This window comes from Bos grunniens, chromosome X (genome assembly GCF_055505025.1).
Source record: "Bos grunniens cultivar Pamir isolate PY7600 chromosome X, Bosgru_T2T1.0, whole genome shotgun sequence".
Lineage (NCBI taxonomy): Eukaryota > Metazoa > Chordata > Mammalia > Artiodactyla > Bovidae > Bos > Bos grunniens.
The window spans coordinates 130,228,516-130,247,376 of NC_141194.1; the positions used below are offsets into that span (position 1 = coordinate 130,228,516).

General features: G+C 42.2%; 1 protein-coding gene across 14 annotated transcripts in view; it reads left to right on the plus strand.

The window, feature by feature from the left end:
* Positions 1 to 2,257: 2,257 nt before the first annotated feature.
* The window catches only part of MBNL3 (muscleblind like splicing regulator 3), a 121,141-nt gene continuing 104,537 nt past the window's right edge, over positions 2,258 to 18,861 (plus strand). For 4 of the 14 annotated variants that reach the window (XM_086387549.1, XM_086387562.1, XM_086387568.1 and 1 more), the window contains exon 1: positions 3,236 to 3,427. The gene's annotated coding sequence lies outside the window, so the exon portion shown is untranslated. Of the gene's footprint in view, positions 2,536 to 3,235; positions 3,428 to 3,718; positions 3,836 to 18,861 lie in introns of those variants that run through there. The other 10 variants (XM_086387552.1, XM_086387560.1, XM_086387551.1 and 7 more) reach the window with 7 other exon arrangements.

Here is an 18,861-nt window from a genome sequence, read left to right on the forward strand (position 1 = left end):
TCCTTACCTCCAGTCTTAGCTTTTACATCTGTATGTGAGAATACGGAGAGTATGTTCCCTAAGTGTGTTTAAATGTTTGGTTACCCACCTCTATTTGACTGACGGAGGGAGAGTGAAGATCCATTAGGACTAGTGGTTCTGAGACTAGCCCAAAATGCAAGGGGAAAAGAAGTGTTAAGTATTCAGAGACTATAATGTACATACATTAAGAACTCATCTAGTGGATCAGTGAGTATACAACTTAATTTTTCCTGGGTCGTCCCCTCCAATCATGCCTAAGGAAAAGAAAATAAAAGAAAATGTTGTCTAGCTCTACCCACTCTACTAAATTGGAAAGTAATTCCAAGGTGAGTCTACCCCCTGAGAGTAAATGGACCCTTTTAAAATGCTGAGGGAAGGGGACAGCAATTTCCTACCGCTTTTGAAAACACTCCCTAATGAACCCGTAGCATGGAAATTTGCCTACCTTCATTTGTCACACCAGCCTGGATACAAGGAGGACAGTTTACCAGGCTCAAATTTGTTTATAAGGTTTTTCTTCCCTTCAGTGTGGAGAATAGAGAATAATGAAGTCTCATTTGCAACTTTCACCAGTCAGAAATGTCCAGCAAGAGACAGTGTTGAAGCTGTGCTACCCAGAGAACAACCAAGCTGTCCTATTTGTGACCTGAAATTTATGATAAAACAATTATTTCAGCCATGAAGGAACAATAAAATCAAGCCAGCTTGTGTGGAATTAGGGAAAGCCAGTGTCCCATAGGAGATGTGGTTTGCAATGGTGGGCAGAGGTAAGGGAACTGGTGTTGACCCAAGTTACGTTTAGTATAAAGAGTCCTTTGTTGACTTGCTGTGATAACAGTTCCTCATTTGTTAGATCATTGGGTATAGAGTTATATAATTCAGCCTTGCCCTTCTCTCCAGCCTACTGCGGTAGCCAACACCTCCTACTTTTAGTCTCTGGACTGCAAAAGCCACTTCCTATACATCAGCCAAATTTGACTTTTAGAGTAGGGCAGGTCATTTGGTAAGTTGGAAGGGAGGTGCAGAAAGGTGGCTAGGAATTAGTCTCTTTTTTCCCCCTCTCCTTCTTTTCAAATAACTAGAAACTCCTGCCTTTTGTTTGACTCATGCTTAGGATTCTACTCAGTATTACAAACCTATCAGACATCACCCCTGCCTGTTGTCCTGATAACTTTCACAATGCTTGTCAAATGCCACAGAGGGTTTTTCTCAATTATTTAAAGGACAGTTTGTGCCAGTGTTCTTCCAACCATTATGATCCTGCTCCTATTATCTCACATTTAACAGAGATTGATTTCTTGCCTAATATTAGCTGGAGAATTCTATTTAGATCAGTCCGGTAGAATTTTTAAAAATGTAATTAGCCTGAGAATTCACCCCACTCTTCGATTTAACTGCTGCTTGAATACCTCCTGTGACGTTTCTGCACTTTCTGCAGGGCACGTGGAACTCTGTTACTGGGGTGAAGCAGTTCATGGCAGGAGAGCAGCCCATGAATTGCTATGAGCTTGTCACGGAGCATCCTGCATATACGTGTGTTTCAGACTACAATTGTCCTCCTAAGATTAAATAAAAAGCATGCATTGATTACCATTGGGCTCCAGTTAAGGAACAGCTGGTGTTCCTATCACACTTGCATTAAAAAGAAACTTGTAATTTAGCTATCCAGATGTACATTTTTTGAAAAAATCAAAATATATAATTGCATTTGCTTTGTCCACTTGTCATTCAAAAGTATCTAGAACTCTACCTTAGGGCTCCTCCTCCCCTTCAAACTCCGTTAAAGAGGGGAGCTATTCGTACAGACCAACATTTCCCTTTCTGAGATCAGGGTTTTAAAGGGAAATAAAGAATTTATAGAAAAGAGAGGACTCAGGAAGGCAGCTGATGAGTGTTGGTGAGTATATAAATATATATGTATTTTGTCTTCAGTGGGCCGACGTATTTATTGACTAAGGTCATTTTTGGAATTACCTATTTCATCTTATATCCAGAGTGTCTAGAAGCGTCCAGCTTCGAACCGCACTGCATTTCTCATTGGCACTTCAGTTCCTGCAGCTCTACAAACTTTGCTGCCTCCCTCCCCCACCCCCACCCCCACCCCCATCCCCTCTGGGGCAGTGTGTAAGTTCTGTTCTCGCTTTTGCAAAACCTGAGCGTTATGATTTGCTGCCCCAGCCCCTTCCCTTAATAATGAAATGGCAAAAAGCCCTTGAAGTGGGGGCTGGGCTGGCGGGCTGGGGGAAGAGGCGCCACACCCCCTGAGAATAAAGCCCGCGCTCCGCTCCACGAGACCCGTGAGCTAAAGAAAGACTCAAAGAATATACACATCGCTACAGGAACACAGTGCCAACACTCGGAGCGAGCGGGATCTGGAGCGCTACTTTTTGGCGCTCTCCGGGAGCAGCGAGGGAGGCGGAGGACCGAGAGTCCCGGGCTGGGCGCGAAGTCGGGGGCTGCACGCCGCTGGATTCCCGCCGCGTCCGGAGCTGGGAGCCGCGCGCGCCGGGCCAGGTGAGGTCGGCGGCGGCGGTGGGGCCGGTGCGGGGCGCGCCGCGCTACCTGGCCGGGCGGGGCAGCGCGCCGCTTCCCAGCCCGCCGGAGTTGGGCGGGAGTTGCCGCTGGGGCGCCGGGAGTCCCCTTGCCGGCGCCGTGCCCTCGGCGCGCCGCGCGTGTGCCGGGCGCGGGGCACCGCGAGGGCCGCCGGGTCGGCGGGCGCTGCCGAGGACCGACCGGCCGGCCGGCCGGCGGAGGGCACGCCTTTGGCTGCGGCCGGGCGGGGTTTGGTCCCGGGTTGCCATGGCAGCCGCTCGCCGGGCCCGGAGCCCCGCGCCCGCCCGCCTGCCGCCGGGGAGCCGGGAGCGCGAGGTGTGCTCCAAGTGGACTAAACCAAGCGCTCGGGAGGCGCGGGGAGGGCCGCCCCCGGGCCCCCACTGTCCCCCATCCCGCCGGCGGGCCCCAGGAAAGGGTCCCGGAGTAGTGGAGAAAAAGAAAATCCTCAGGTCTCTGGACTCGCAAGGAGGCTCGCCCGAGCCCGGGGGGTGGCGGCGAGGGGGGAGGGGGTCGGAGGGATGTCGCCTCTGTCCCGGAGTCCCTGTGTGCGTCTCTCACTTGACAATTTCTACCCCACCGCGGCCGACTCGAAGCCGGGTTGCCCGTCCCAGCCCCGAAGTTCTGTAGGTGGGGCGGGCTTTAATTTGCTTATATCTAATGATTTCAGGAGCCTCGCTTTAAAATGGCGGCATTGGGTAGCCACCCGTGCTAGAGGCTCTCCCCGCATCGGGGCCACCTAGCCCAGCGCGGCTTTTGCTTCTGTCGCTAACAGATGGCATGTGCCACTGTCCCCGCCACCGCCGCCGCTGAGAGCGGGACCCCTTAGCCCCTGGGTTCGCGCTAGCAGCAGAAGGTAAGGCCGGCGAGGAGTTGGGGTTGCCGAGCGTGGCTGCCTTTCTAGGGCGCCGGCGAAATCGAATGCTTTTTAAACTTTTATTTTTCAAAATGGCAAGTAGAAGGAAAAGTAGTCCTACAAGTTTGTTAACGTTAGGGGCTTTAATCTTTCTTCTTTTTCTGCTTCCTTTTTTCTCCTTCCTTTGTATATCTGTATGGCATATATAATGCCTATTTTGTTATTGAAAGGAACTTCTTGTATGGCATACCATCCGCAAGTGCTTCTAGCCGCTCACGTTCCCGGGGCAGTGCGGTAACGTGGGCAGTGCCCTGGCTTTCCTGGTGCGCGGTCTGGTCTCTCTTCCCGCTGCAGAACAACACATTGAGGCAGCTTGCTTTTACTATCGGCATCCGAAAGGGACTGAAGGTAAATTTCAGGAGACTCTTGAAAAGAGAACGTTCATTTTTAGCGTTCACACGATAAGCTTTTACGGTCAGAAAATGAAATTAAATAGACCAGCAACCCAAGTTAACATTCGGGTGATTCAGTTGTGTAGTTTTATCGTTAGAAGACCTACTGTGTGTTTTTCTGTCTGCTGACCCTTAGTTGGTAGAGCTTAATACAACAGTGAGGGTGAATTTATTGTTGCTGTAATTAAGATAGCATGTTTTCCAAAAGTTCTTCTTTTCAGATGTTCCTAAATTGCTGGTGTTTTTGAATTGGGTATGAATCCTCACAGCATAATGCCACAGGTTAATTGACGAGAAAACACCAATTAAAACAAAACTTGCAAGATTTAATTTTGAAATAATTGCTAATTTTTCACTGTGTTGACCCCTTGATAAGTCTTTGGGTAGTTACTGGTATAATGGTTGGAAACTGGACTGTTGAACTAGCTGTACTAATGACCACACGTTAGTGTTTAATACAGTTCACCTGAGGTTTTTCCCCTCCGATGAAAGGCATATTTACCATGGAGCTTACCAGCGCCCTCGGATTTTTCTGGTTATAATCACATTTTTCCATTTTGCCTATGAGAAATCTAGTCCTTAATGTTTAAATACTGTTAAAAGTTGTTTTTGAAATGTTTCTCAATGTGTAATACTTCAGGGAAATGCTTTCATATTTGTTGAAACTTCCCTGAACATAGCCTAAAAGGGCTTCTACCCATAACCCAGGTGATATTCTTCTACCTCTGTCCACTTTTGACTTCTCCCAAAGCAATAGGAGCAACTTGGCTGGCAGATTCTCCTGTTATTAAAATAAGCAAGCTCCCCCAGGAGTGGTGGGGGTGAAGAGATTGTTTTGCACCTGTGCGAAATGCTGCAGTTTTCCTGTCTAGGTGCTGTGGTGTGCCTAGAAAGAACTTCACTGTTTGCAGTGGAATTTACTGTATAATCCATTTTTCAGATTATTGGTGGCAGAAGTGTTCAGGGAAGTTCATCACTTCACATCGAAAAGGAGAGTTCCTCTTGCAGGTAGAGAAATAGATACCTGCATTTGTGCAAGAGAGCAGCGATGACACAAAGGACCTTCTCTAGCTTTTAGTGATTACATCCTTAGACTCCAGCTCATGAAGCTTTGCTTCCTCACATCCTGCCTTGTTGCTGAATGACTTTGGGCAAATGTATCCTTAAAAGAGTGGGGGTGGCATGGGGTGGAGGGCTAAACCTTGGGGACAGAATAGACAAGCTGAACTAGTGTCAGACATTAGAAGACATTTTGTCAGTTACACATTCAGTGGCTTTCTAGACTGATGAGATTGGAGACCTTGTATGAAAATATAAGCAAAGGAGTTTGTCAGAAAAAAAAAATATTTTGAGAGAGAATTGATATGGTGCTGGGCTAGAGGTAGTGACTGCATGTTTCACTCTGTTTCTTACCTCTTAGGTACTTCATTTCTCCAATTTCCTTTGCTGCTTTAATGATTCCCCTCAACTGTTCAGCCCACGCGTTTCACAACAGGTGCCTTTTATGGGGGATAACACCTATGATTCTGAGCTGGTATCCGAATTCTCTTTGGTAATCTCCTGCACCTACCTAAGCAATGCTTGGCACAAATTAGGTGCTTAATACATGTTGAGTTAAAAAGAAAAATGAGTAGTTGGTAAACTCACAGAGGAGCAGATTTTGTGCTCAGCTTTTAATTTAAACAGAAGATAGTTTGCTTTTTGTGCCCTGGCTAGAACCTCAACATTTGAAGTCATTTAGAACATTCTTTCCCTTCATTTCCTGCATTGCATTTGCCTCAAATGGGTTCCCTCGCTTCTCACTGCACTGCTAGGCTCCTGTGTAATTCATCATTCTGACCGGTAGGTGTACTATTATCTACCCAGCTCTGCCATATGAAAAAGTAATCACAGCAGCCTGGGGAAAGAAAGGTCTTGCCTTTGGAGGCTGTACAGTACTGCACGTGCTTGGAACAGTGGCCGTGTCTGGGCTGCTGTGCAGATGCTTACTGTGTAGCTGGAGGTACAGTTTTGTCTCTCCCCAGATGTCTTTATATGTGAGAGGGAAGGGAAGGGAAGAAAAGAGTAAAAACTCCTAATGTGATGAAGATTTTCCTTCTGAAAACTGCACATTTATCCTGCTTATTAATAGCACAGTCCTTTCAGGAAGGTGGCAGAGTTGTTCTGTTTTGAAATAAATCAAACTGTCTGATAGGATTACAAACAGAGATTGGGGCCTAGCAGACAAGAATAAGTTACAGTCCATGTTTGACAAGTAATTTGATCCCGTAATTAAAGTTAGATAATGATCACTGCCATGTTACAGCTCTCAAGTGTCTGAAAGAGCATGCAGGCTACGTACACCTTGACTTTGTCAAGGTGCTCCATATGGTTGAGTTTTCTTATAACAGTGTAGTAGGGTCAACAGATGGATTTTTCTCCCTTTATAAATGTATGTGATGTCAGGAGAGTATAATTCAGAAGTTTTGTTTCTTTTGGGGGGTTTTTCTGTCCCTCGGTCCATGTGACAGAGCTCTCAATTCAAAAATAAAAGGAAACCTGTGCCTCAGATGAAATGATGTGGGCCCTTTCCCTCTAAGAGAATAAACTGGGAGCAAGTACCTTTAATTGCTGACCAACCCAAAACAAACACAAATTATGACCCAAAAGAAAGCAAATAGAGCCATATTAATGTAGGCTTTTAGATCTTATGGAACCTGGTTCTGAAGCATCCTGCTCTTCCTGAATGGTTATATATTGCTTGAAGACAGCCAGATGACAGTGTTGGAAAGACAACTTTGAGAATTAGGATAAATAAGTTATCAATTACATTATCAGGTGTTAATGCTATCCCTTTGACCTAAAAGGGGTCAGAAAAGTTTTTTGCCCCAGATCCTTCTAATAAATACACAAGATAAAACCATAATTTACTTCTCCTTGGTATTAAGTTGAGCGACTATGGGGAAAAAAAGAAAAAAAGAAAAGAGGGATGGGGAAATAATACAACTGGAAAGAAGGACCTTATTTTTATTTGCGAAATAAAGGTACGCCCAGGTTGTCTGGGCACATAGAAGCACACGCATGTGCACAGTGTACAAAATAGTCTTCATCTTAGGACAGTTTATACAACCATGCATTGATTTATTCCCAGATGATTATAGAAAAATACCTATTTTTACAGCACTCCTCCAATTCTAAGAATGAAAGAAAAAAACTTCACAATAAACTATAGTAAATGTTTGCATTACACTATGTCTCTCCAAGGCTCTGTATGTTGAACTCCAGTAAGTTAATTAGAATATGTTGATTAGAACTCAAGAGGAAGCAGAAATGAGAAAGCTTGATTTAAGTATGTGTGTGTGTAGGGGTGTATACATGTAAGTTAATATACATGTGAATGTATATAACATGTACAGTATATATAACATGTATGTTATATATTCACATACATGTCACACACACATACATATATATATTTTTTTCTCCTTCTATATGTATATGATCCTTTTCAAGGAACTCAAGCATAGTAACCCCAGAACTCTTCATGATAGCCATGAGACCAAAGTGTTAAGGGAAAAAAAGGAGACTGATTAATAGAGATTTAGAAATCAATTAGGCATGCTATTTAAAATATTATGTCTACTCTTAGGGCCTTTTTTTAATCAGCATTACATTGGCTCATGAGTAGAAGGAGTGATTTGTTTTTAACATTAGACAGAGGTCAGTTTTATGACGACACAGTGGATGAACTTGAAGGGCCCAGAAGGAAAGGGCCTCCAGTTGAGAAAGGCAGTCTGGGCAGAATTGCAGGAGATTGGCACTGGACTTCTGACAGGCTGTGTGATCTCCTTAAGGCCGTAGGAGCATCCTAGAGACCGGCAGTTTGCTTCATCTTGTTGTCCAATGTGGATTACTCAAATTAACTTAAAATTGTCCCACCAGTTTTTTTGAATCTTGAGCTCCTTGGCATCGCCTGCAACTGGTGTGGAAATTTGAGACTACTTTCTTAAGGCTTATTCAGGTTTCCTTGAATGTATGCTGCTGCTGCTGCTAAGTCGCTTCAGTCGTGTCCGACTTTGTGTGACCCCATAGATGGTAGCCCACCAGGCTCCTCTGTCCCTGGGATTTTCCAGGCAAGAACACTGGAGTGGGTTGCCATTTCCTCTTCCAAAGCATGAAAGTGAAAAGTGAAAGTGAAGTATGAGTAACTCCTTATTAGGCAAGTTCCTGGGTCTCCTTTATATCCCCAGTGCCTGGACATAGTAGCTGGTACTAGTGTTAGTCAATCAATTGTGTCCAGCTCTTTGCAACCCCACAGACTATAGCTCCCCAGGCTCCTCCGTCCATGGGATTCTCCAGGCAAGGATACTAGAGTGGGTTGCCATTCTCTTCTCTAGGAGATCTTCCCAACCTAGGGATCAAACCCTGGTCTCCTGAGTTGCAGGCAGATTCTTTACCATTTGAGCTACAGGGAGGGCTCTCAGTAAAACTTGGTTAAGTAAATGGGAGAATATTCTTTCTAACTTGTTGTTTTATTTTATGAACAGCCTTTCTGTGATTTCAGGTAGTGTTATCTATTTTTTATTGACAAAAAATTATCAACAACAACAAACAGGATATCGTGCTTGACGCCATGGTAGCAGCTCTGCCACAAGTCCAGGGAAAAGCAGGCAATGGCAGCCTTTGGGCTGAGGCCTCAAGGAGTAGCCTGAAAGCCAGCTGCTCTTTTCCCGTCACCTGTATTTGCATTTAGTGTATCCCTAGCACATCCCAGAGAAATCAGTCCGCAACCAGAAGTTGTGTAGAAACAGTCCTTCAAACCGTTTTACCAGGTTAAAAAAAAAAAAAAGGAACAAAATCAGAAATACCGTGACTCAGATGCCTCGTGTCATGTATAGTTTAGAAAGTGATGAAGTCAGACAAAACCCCAAAAGGGCACTGAGAGCTGTCTCATTTTCACTCAAAACACTGATTGCCCATTTAGAGGGTGAATTTGCATAGGTTTTTATTTACCAAGATACAGGTGTGAATAGCGCCTCTTTTTACTGTATCCAGAAAGCAAAGTCCACCCAGTGGAAGAGACGAGCTGCCATTTCAGATCCACCACAATCATCTTTTGTGCCCAGAGGACCATGAGGCTTTAGGTACAGCTTTTGCAGTCTCTCCTTATATAGCAGCATGAAGAAACCAGACAAGGGGCTGTGTTTTTATTTGGCAGGGGGCAGTTGGCCTGTTAGCAGAAACCAAGAGAGTGGAAGAACCAGAGAGCTTGCATTTCAACTTTTGTTTTTAGTCTTCAGCCTTCACGCTGGAAAACAAAGCAGAAGAAAAGTACCATGTATATTAATTTGGACATATGTCCCATAGTGTAATTTCTCACTTTTTTTTGCTTTACAAACTGAGAAAATGAGATTTTCACATAATGTTAGGGTGGTTGCTTTATTATGATTGGATCCATGTACTCTGTAGTGGTTTTTCCAAGTTCTATTTAAAATATATACAAACACACTCAACTAGATGCGTGACACGCTGGCAGAGATCACATTCCTTCTCAGCACCCTACTGTCCACCGAAATGCAGGCACTCCATAAATAGCCCAAGTTTTTATTAAAGAACAAACACATTGATGTGTCCCCCCGTCCTTGCTATCTGTTATCAGTGAGGCTCCCAGAGAAGAGGAGTGGATTCTTTTCAGAGGTGATTTTGAGCAAAATTTAAACTCTCAAGTTGTTGATGTCAGCATCTTTCCTAAGTGATTGGATAGCATGAAGAAAACCTTCTTAGCTCACCCAGAAGTATGAGGTGAAAAATATACAGATTATAGGGTCACTTTTTATGTCTAAGAGCTTCAAAATGTAGAAAACCATGGGGGTAGAGGAGGTGCTGGGTAGTCTGATCTTTTATAAATGCCTGTAGCACTGACCACAGCCACGGGAAGGGACTGTCTATAAGTGTTCTGCCGGCTTTCTGAAGCCAGGGTCTGGGCTGGGATCACACTCACAGTGTCTCCCCAAGGGAAGGCCTTTTTTCGGAGAAAGAGTTTGGCAGAACTTTGGCCAACTAGCTGCCCTGCTACCGTTTAGTAATCCTCTTTCTTTGATAAACCTGGTTTTGCTGGGGGATTCATTTGGACATCCCGAGAGCTTCAGTGTAGCAATAACATGAGAGCAAAACGCTTGTACTTTCCAGTTAAACTTCCCCTCCAAAGATCTTTGGTGATTGAGAAGTTGAGAGGCTACAGAAATGTGACATAGGGCTTGGCATTTCACAGTTCTAGAAAAAAGACAGGAATCCCTCCATATGGTGTGAAGTGTGTGTTGACAATAGTGAAGGATCTAAAATGTGATTCCCTTAGAGACCTCTCATACCTGCACATACTTTGAGGTTACACAGGTCATATTGTGGGCTGGTGAGAGACAGAGGGAGAGAGAAACCAAATTGAAGACGCTAGTTCCTCTTCTCTGGGGTATTATAGTCTGCAGTTCTCTCTTTACTCATCAGGTGCATGCAAATTGTTCTGAAAACTGACCTGAAATTAACAGGAAACATCTAGGTTATCTAATGTCTGATCCTGAACACTTTTACTTTTTACTTTTTCTCATGTGGTCTGTTATTCCTGTATTCATTAAAATGCAGAAGTTCAAGTGACTGGTTGTGTGACCAGTCCTAAGGAAATTTTTTGGTAAAAGTTACATTTTTCACTTTCAAGTCTAGATCATCTAACAGCTCCCTTCATTGCCTTCCATCTTATCCCCAAAGAAATTTCCATAATATTTTTAGCCATCTATGAAAACAGTTCCAACAGAGGCACTGAGAAATAGTGACAAGCAATGACAGGAAATGCCGTTTGCTCTGGTCTCCTTCATAACTTAGTGAGGCCACAGCTGCCTATTTGCTTTTCGCTTCCTGTTTGGGGGCTATTTGGGTCAAAAGTAGCAGTGTTTTCCGTATAGAGATGATTTTTTTTTTTTTTGGCTTTATTATGTAGGGCCACGGTAAATCTGTCACTGGACTGTATATTTTGTATATTTTATGAACTGTATCATGTGGTTTGAGTTTAATTTGGAAGGCAGTGCTTTTACAATAAAGATCTGCTCACCACCCCCCCACCACGTGCAGCTTTAGGGTCTGGGGTTGCAGGGGCATTCAAAAGTTTATAGCTCTATTTACACAATAGTGATTGCTGAGAAGGGCATTTCCTGCCAGTTAATGACTGGTCGGAAAGGCCAACGGTCCAAATCCAGGGAGAGAGGACCATTCATTAGATGCCACGAAGGGACCAGGACGCTTTTATCATGAAGTGGGGGGGAGAAAGTGAAAACACAGTCTGCCTTTTGAAGAGCCCAAAGCAGTGCAAGCAGAGCCAGATATGGAGGTGCTGCTTTGTGGTGTGAAAAATGGACCTTTTTTTCATGACCAGGACCAAGTGACTTTCCCAAGAGGGTACCCAATCAAGACGTGGATGAGGAGGGCATTTCCTGCAGGTTGATGACCCATGGAGAGAAGACAGAGAAAGATGAGGGCCCTGAGCTGGCCCAGGATTAGCTGCCGAAATGGTCAACTCACAGGTGTTACAGTGCCCTTAAAAACCTTTAAGATCACAGGATTGAATTTCCTAACTGGTTGGATAACCAATTCATTGTGAAGTGGACAGGCATTTAGGGATGGGAAGAATGATCTCTTTTCAAGGTCAGTTAAGCAGGACACCAATATTCTGTTTCAGTTTCCTAATATAAAGAAGGTAAATAATATGTATGAAGAATGCTTCACCTCTTGTGAAAGGAAGTATCTTTGAGGGCTGTAATAGTGACCATTTAACCTAAGACATTCTCAGGAAACAGTTTCGTCACAAGTATAATTCTTGCCTGCTATAAAGCAGCTGAGGTGTGAAGCATTTGGCATTGATTTAGAGCAAAAGCAGAATAGGCCCAAGATTAGGTTCACATCCAGGAATCCCTGACTTCCTGGCCTGTCCTTCACTCCCTTAGCTTCTTAAGCCTTCATTTTGCAAAAATGTTAAATGTTTATAAAGGGTAAACATCTGCTCTAAGTTGTTTAATAGATACCTCCATGTAAGGGGGTTCTGGGACACCCCCACTTCAGAACTTGGCTTAGTCTTTTACCTTGAAATTTCCTTCCATATCTTCCAAATTTGGTAGGGGAATGGCAGGGGTGGGCCCGGCCTCTGAAAAACAGGCGATTGTAATAGGCCAGGCACCTGGATTTCTTCATGGGATTGAGTCATCTGTCACAGGCAGAGCACACCAAATATTAAGTTTCATTTTTGGGTCTGGAAAATGTCATTATATGCTTTTTAAATATTCAGTAATCCAAAGATTGCTGGTCATCACCAGCTCCAAAATGAAAAGAGTTTTCTGAAGTTTAAAACACTCTACAAATTAACTGTATACCAGTTACTGTTGTTATTATTAGATGATACCTCGAACACATTTATAAACAAAAAAGTGACTTGGATGAACTAAACAAAAAATTACAACATGATTTTATTGTTGAGAATTCTTGCATTTGAATGTTAAGATACACTCAGATTTTTCAAGCTCAGATTCAATATAATATTCTGATTTATAAAATGTTTTGGATTAAGAACAAACAAGGTTCTTCTGAGTAGATGTCCCAATGACCTGAATATTAACATGCATTTATAGTTAGCAACACGGCTGCGTTTAAATAATGATCCAGAAACCTTAGAGGTATCTTGTTCTAAGAGGTTAAATACCCCTTCCATCTTCTTGACATCATGTTTTGTTTAGCAAACCCTTTCTTTGTGGGTTATCCCCAAATATATTTCATGCTGGTTCGGATTCAGTTACTGTAGTCTGTACTAGTGGCCTCATAATTAATGAAGATTTACCCAACTATTAGCAGAGCTAATATCATTACCGTGTGTCATGTGGTAAGTCTATTTTTTCTATCAGTGCAGTCTTCAAGTGGTGGGCAGCAAGTCATGTGCATAATGAAATCCACTTAGGAAGTTATGACTAGCATTTCTTTTAAACAAAATTGAATAGAATATGTAGCAAGAAAACATCAAAATATATCAGGTAATACATTTAAATATTTTTGATGAGACTGTTATTTCAGATCTATACATATATATATACTTAAGATGTTGAACTGTGTTTCTTATTATTTGTTGCTGTTGTTTAAAAGTTTAAAAGTCAATGTTTTAGTAGATTTTATTTCAAACCAGGTCAAAAATGATTTTTCCTCTTTTTTTTGAAGGGAAGGTAGTCAAGAGATACAAGGGACTTGGTTGCTGACATATTGAATGATGTTGTTTAAGTACCCTGACAGTTGTGTGTCTGTTTTTCAAACTAAGAAGTGAGACATTGCTGTAGGAATGCTGTAAGATTTAACATCTATGATATTGTTGTAGTTCTCAGGGTATGCACTTTATGTAAGTATTATGTTTTTACCAAGTGATGTTGATAGACCATGAGACACAGGAAACAATGGTACCTATGAACAGAAGTCAAAAGAGGACATCTTAGAAAAACAACAACAATAACTAAAAATCTTGAGATGGCTGGATGTGAGGTGCTTCTAGCAGCAAAAGAATGGTCAAAAAATTTATGTGTAGAAAAAAAGCTCACATTATTATAGGATGAATTTAATGTAAGTGTAAAAAATTTAAAAATTGGTTTTTACAAATCTAAAATGGTCATATCAAGAAAGAATAAAACTGATTTTTAAATAAGTTGTAAATGTACACATTTACCATATGTTGGAAGAAAAACCTGTGAGTGGCTTTTTTTTTTTTCTGCAGTGAACAAAGGCACACATTAAAATGAATTGTAAAATTGTGGATGGGAGGTGTAAGATGGAAGTTAAATATACCTAGGATGTTGATGAAAAAGTGAAAGTCACTCAGTCGCGTCCAACTCTATACCACTGAGCTATCAAGAAAGTCCTGTTGATGGGAATGATTACACAAATAAAGACGACAATAGTCATAGAGCCTTCCTAATTACTTTTTTGGGGCTTCTCTTGTGTCTCAGCTGGTAAAAGAATCCACCTGCTATGTGGGAGACCTGGGTTCCATCCCTGGGTTGGAAGATCCCCTGGAGCAGGGAAAGGCTACCCACTCCAGTATTCTGGCCTGGAGAATTCCATGGACTGTATAGTCCATGGGGTCGCAAAGAGCTGGACACGACTGAGCGACTTTCACTTTCGCTTTTCACTGATAAGAATTAAACCCAGCACTAGAGAAGAAAGGATTTACTCACATAAGGTACTGAGTATAATCCATTAAGAGGTTGGAAACAGCTTTAGAAATCTGGACAATTTGTGCATATTCCTTTGAATTAAATCATTGTTAGGGAGAGTACAACATAGCCATCTAGGGTACTGTTGTGTGTCCAGTAGGATCATAAGGATCCACCCCCATCCCCAGTTCTCTCCCAGTGCCGTGAAGCCTTTTATGACTGGACATGTTGACTTCATTCCCAAAGGTCTTTTACTGTGGACATCTTTCAGAGCCTTTAAGCACTGCTGTTTTCTCCACACTAAGAATATGAAATGAAATTAGGCTTTTCATCACAGACATTTAAATGTTAAACTTAAGTTACTGCTCTGGAAATAAAATACAATCTTAGTTCTAATGAGTTGATAACTAAACTCTGTCACTGTAAATGAGTTTCATCTCCCTCTTCAGATATACCATATTTAAAACTTAAGAATAGAGAAAGGCTTACACATCTAATGGTTGTGTAATTAGCAATCAATTTATTAAATGGGATGTAAAACAAATTAAGCACTGTAATAAAGTGTTATACCATCACTGACAGAAATGTTCCGTGAATTACTCTATTCATGATGATAAAAACTAAAAAATGATGGCTGAATCTGCATATATTTCCCTATCTTTGGAGTGACAGGTTTTAACTATTTCTTATTCTGTTCATTAAAGCTGTTTAGAGAGCACTAATATGTATGTTTTTAGGCCACAGGATAACTTTGCCTATAGCATCTGTTTCATCATAAACATTTTAGTAGCTAGAGTAGTTAAAATAAGATGTGGGCCATTTAAGTGTGAGTTATTCAGGATTTTCAGCTGCAACAAGGATGTGATGGTTTTGTGTGTTTGGGGCAAACAAAATTTGCCATTGATTTGGGATGTCAGCTACTTTTAAATTTTTTAATACAATTTTAAAGGTTCTATTCCATTTATAGTTACTATAAAATATTGTCTATATTCTTTATGTTGTACAGTACATCCTTGAGTCTTTCTTATACCTGATATTTTGTGCCTTCCACTCCCTCACCCCTCTGTTGCTCCTCCCCTCACTGGTAATAACTAGTTTGTATCTGTGAGTCTGCCTCTTTTTTGTTATATTCACTAGTTTATTTTCCACACATAAGTGATATTATACAATAATTATTTTTCTCTGTCTGATTTGTTTCACTTAGCATATGTCCAGCATAATGTCCTCCAAGTCCATTCATGTTGTTGCAAATGGCAAAATTTCATTCTTTGTTCATTGCTGAGTAGTATTTCAGTATATGTATTTATTTTTATTTTTAAATTTTATTACAGTGTAGTTGATTTACAGTATGTTAGTTTTCTGTATACAGCAAAGTGATATATGATCTATACATGATATCTATATATATTCCTACTATATATATGATCTAGTCTATATATAGTAGTGTGTACATATTAATCCCAAAGTCCTAATCTATCCCTCACTCCCACCTTTGGTGACCAGTAGTTTGTTTTTGAAGTCTGTGAGTCTGTTTGTGTTTTGTAAATAAGTACATTTGTATAATTTTTTTTAATTCCACATTTAAGTGATATTGTATGATATTTGTCTTTCTATGTCTGACTTAGTGTGATAATCTCTAGGGCCATCCCTGTTGCTGCAAATGGCATTATTTCATTCTTTTTTATGGCTAAGTAGTATTCCATTGTGTATGTGTGTGTGTGTGTGTGTGTGTGTGTAGCACATCCTCTTTATCTTTTCATATGCTGATGGACACTTAGCTGCCTCTTTCACTTTAGCCCTGTGGGGTTTTTTGTAAATACTTGGCAAATTAATAGGAATAAAAAGAAGCTATGGAAGAAGGTGTGTTACATCTGCCTAAACCCCAATCTGTCATTCATTTCACACATCATCCTAGCTTTTCTCAAGTCTGAGAAATATAATGATCTCTTGTGTAACACATCTGTCAAATTTCATTGAAAACCTCAAGGTATACACGGAACATAAGACCCTCAGTTGGTGAGTTTGTTGATTGTGAATGACTATTTCCCTCAGAAGGCAGTGAGACTGTGAGGGCATACTGTCTTCTAGAATGAAGAAGGAAGATTGAAAGAAAGAAAGAGATGCTATACTTACTAGTCTTTTGCTTTTGTAATTCCCTATAACTTATTCCTCATTTTTGTGGGACCCTATCCTAAAGGAGATCCGTCCTGGGTGTTCATTGGAAGGACTGATGCTGAAGCTGAAACTCCAGTACTTTGGCCACCTCATGCGAAGAGTTGACTCATTGGAAAAGACTCTGATGCTGGGAGGGATTGGGGGCAGGAGGAGAAGGGGATGACAGAGGATGAGATGGCTGGATGGCATCACTGACTCGATGGACGTGAGTCTGAGTGGACTCCGGGAGTTGGTGATGGACAGGGAGGCCTGGCGTGCTGTGATTCATGGGGTTGCAAAGAGTCGGACACGACTGAGCGACTGAACTGAACTGAACTGAATGGCCAAGAAAAATTAAGATGTTGGTATTCCTATTGGCAGAATTTTTCCTAAGTGAGGAAAGCTTCTTGGTTCTAAGAATTGCCACCATTTTATTTCAGGAAGCCTGCAACAATTGGACATAGGAAAAACAAAAGCTTGGTCCTCTCGGTTTCAGGAGAGGAGCTCTGGTTCCTATTGTTCCTCATGTCGGGTAATAATTCAAACAAAACAAAGCAAACGCCTCTTGAAATGAGAGGTTGACTGGTTGGTTTGTTCTTAAGTGAAAATAAGCTGGTTTCCTTGAATCCCTGTAGAGGGAGTGTTGTGGAGGACACATCCAGACTTCGGAGTCATTAAACTTTTAGCTTCCTAGAGCAGAACAGAACTGAGGCAATAAGAAGTCAGAAAGTAAAATCAACACCCATTGCTTTTGTGTCATGAAGGGTCCCTTTCTGATTTGCTAGGTATAAAACTTAAGCATGTGAGATGTCAGAGGCTTGCAACTTCCCTTGACACCTTCTTATGCTGGCAGGCCCGGAGTTCTTGGGTGGCAGTGCTTACTACCACCTTTGCCTCTAGTAATGTATTATAGTTTTTAAATCTTAATATCTGTAGGCAGGAGTTTATATATAGGAATAAAATTTGAACCCCCATTTTCACAGCCAATAAAAAGGTCCTATAATAGGTGTTTATTTAGAGTCAGCTGACATTTATCGAATAGTTACTGGAGCCAGATGCTCTGTGCCCTGCTGCTGCTGCTGCTAAGTCACTTCAGTCGTGTCCGACTCTGTGCGACCCCATAGACAGCAGCCCACCAGGCTCCCCCCGTCCCTGGGATTCTTCAGGCAAGAACACTGGAGTGGGTTGCCATTTCCTTCTCCAATGCATGAAAGTGAAAAGTGAAAGGGAAGTCGCCCGTCGTGTCCGACTCTTCGCGACGCTATGGACTGCAGCCTACCAGGCTCCTCCGTCCATGGGATTTTCCAGGCAAGAGTACTGGAGTGGGTGCCATTGCCTGTGCCCTGCTAGGTGCTTTCATTGTTGTTATGACATTTCCTCTAGCTACAAAATGCAGTTGGTTCTAGCTAGGCAAGTACGCTCTTTCACACCAGTAGATATTGGGCTAAAGATTGTACCTTCAGCTCTTCGCTCACTTTTTAATACAACCCCATACCACCCTCACAAACACAAACTAATTTCTTCATTGTCCAGTCATATTGTCTTCATTATTTGGGGACCATCTCATGACCTATGGCCTCCCTCTTCCATCAGTGAAGAAATTTATTTCCTTTTCAGTCAAGCCAACATTAGTCTCTCAATCATCTTGATAGAACAAATGACTGGTGGATGGTGCTACAGTTGTTGTTGTTGTTGAGTTGCTAAGTTGTGTCGTCTCTTGATGACTCCATGGACTATAGCACACCAGGCTCCCCTGCCCTTCACTAGCTCCCAGAGTTTGCTCAAACTCATGTCAATTGAGTCAGTGATGCTATCTAACCATCTCATCCTCTGCTGCCCCCTTCTGCTTTGCCTTCAATCTTTCCCAGCATCAGGGTCTTTTCCAGTGAGTCAGCTCTTCACATCAGCTGGCCAAAGTATTAGAGCTTCAGCTTCAGCATCAGTCCTTCCAATGACCATTCAGGGTTGATATCCTTTAGGACTGACTGGTTTGATCTCCTTGCTGTCCAAGGGACTTTCAAGAGTCTTCTCCAGCACCACAATTCAAAGGCATCAGTTCTTTGGCACTCAGCCTTCTTTATGGTTCAATTCTCCTATCCATACATGACTACTGGAAAAACCATAGCTTTGACTAGATGGCCCTTTGTCGGCAAAGTGATGTCTCTGCTTTTGAATACACTGTCTAGGTTTGTCAGTTTTCCTTCCAAGGAGCAAACGTCCCTTAATTGCATGCATGCAGTCATAGTCCACAGTGATTTCAGAGCCCAAGAAAATAAAATCTGTCACTTTCCACTTTTTACCCTTCTGTTTGACATGAAGTGAATGAAACTGGATGCCATGATCTTAGTTTTTTTAATATTGAGTTTCAAGTTCTACAGTAGGGTGGGAAATAACAGAGGATGAAGCATAAGGAGTCAGGAGTGTGAAATGATGTTGAGTGAAAGTGCTGCTGAAACAGCTACGTAGAAAAGCCTAGAACAAAGTTGTATGAAACTTTTTTAAAATGCAGAGACATAGCAGAGTAAAGCCTTGGAGTCAGTCTCTTACCCCTAGGAGTGGTCCGGCATAGCCCAAAGGGAGCATCAGAGGAGGAATTGCTTTGTGCCACAGAAGCAAAGTAGAA